Here is a 1,309-nt window from a genome sequence, read left to right as displayed (position 1 = left end):
CTAACGTTTCACCTGACCTGTTTACACAGTTCACTACACCTATGGGAGTGTTCACACCCGATCCCCCTAGACCAAGCCTATTCAAATGGCGGCCCGCGGGCCAAATGCGGCCCAGAAGCAACCTGCGAGTGGCCCTGCCTGTGGTCCTGGCAGAAACACAGAGAAAACGCAAAAAATTAATTCATTAATTAATTTTAAAAAAATTAAAAATTCCTACAGCGTAGTGTAGACTGTGAATGCAAGAAAAAGCCTTTCACAGATTCTGAAACAGTGAAATACTGCATGCTGGCCGTGGTGGATGCGGTGAAAAGTGAGTGTGACATCTGCTATTAAAAACGTACCCCTGTAGGACAGTTCAAATATTCGTAGAGTTGAAGTTCTGGCGTCAGACGAGTTTGAAATGCTGTTAGATGACCTGAAGAAAACTGATGTAATGTCTATAGCAGGAGATCACAGACAGAACTGATAATGCACAGTTGTGCGTATATGTCCGTTTTTTGGATGGGAAATTGCTCGGCTTGCTACCGTTAGAGGGACACACAGCTGGCGAAATGATGTTTGAGAAGATTTCAGCTCTTTTTGAGGAAAATGGTCTGGATATGAAGCGTGTCTGTATACTTGTGACGGATGGGGCTCCATCCATGGCAGGAAAAGTGAGTGGTCAGCGAAATATTTATTTTAATTTGAAAAGGAATTATCAAAATGTTTTTTGTTATTATTATTATTATTTCAAATGTGCAAAAAATTGTTTAGTTACAGCTCCCTTTTTTTTAAATGGACCTTTTGGTGTGCATTTGTGAGAGGTCACCATATTTACAGGGGAAAAGGAATAAAAAAAAACTTGTTTTTCAGTACAGTTGTGTGGGTTTGAAATTGATCATGATCTGCTGCTTACTGGCTTCAAAAAAAATATCTGGCCCAGATAAATTCCTCGGTTTGAAAGTCTGGCCCAACTAACTTCGTAGTTGAATAGGCATGGTCTAGACCAACAAGCCTTTAAAATGAAGGAACAAAAGGCACAGAACAATAGAAACATTCAAAAACAACTGGGGAGACATAAAAATGACGGAACCAACACAATAACATTATAACAACCAAAAAGTGAAGTAAAGTTTCTACAAAAAACACAAAGGCTGCAGACAGACATAAAGAAGTAAAATAAGTACAAAAAACTGTGAAATAGCCATAGTAATAAACCTGGTAAATTATCATTTTATATCACTGGTTAAACAAGGACAAATAGTGTGCAACTGAACCATCAAATACCTGCAAGAGTTCCGTGGACTTGTAATTGTTGCTCTTGTCAAAG

The sequence above is a fragment of the Mchenga conophoros genome, linkage group LG3, assembly GCF_057382185.1.
Source record: "Mchenga conophoros isolate Kocher_MC1m ecotype Shallow Benthic linkage group LG3, M_conophoros_male_GT1.1, whole genome shotgun sequence".
Lineage (NCBI taxonomy): Eukaryota > Metazoa > Chordata > Actinopteri > Cichliformes > Cichlidae > Mchenga > Mchenga conophoros.
This window is presented reverse-complemented; position numbering follows the sequence as displayed.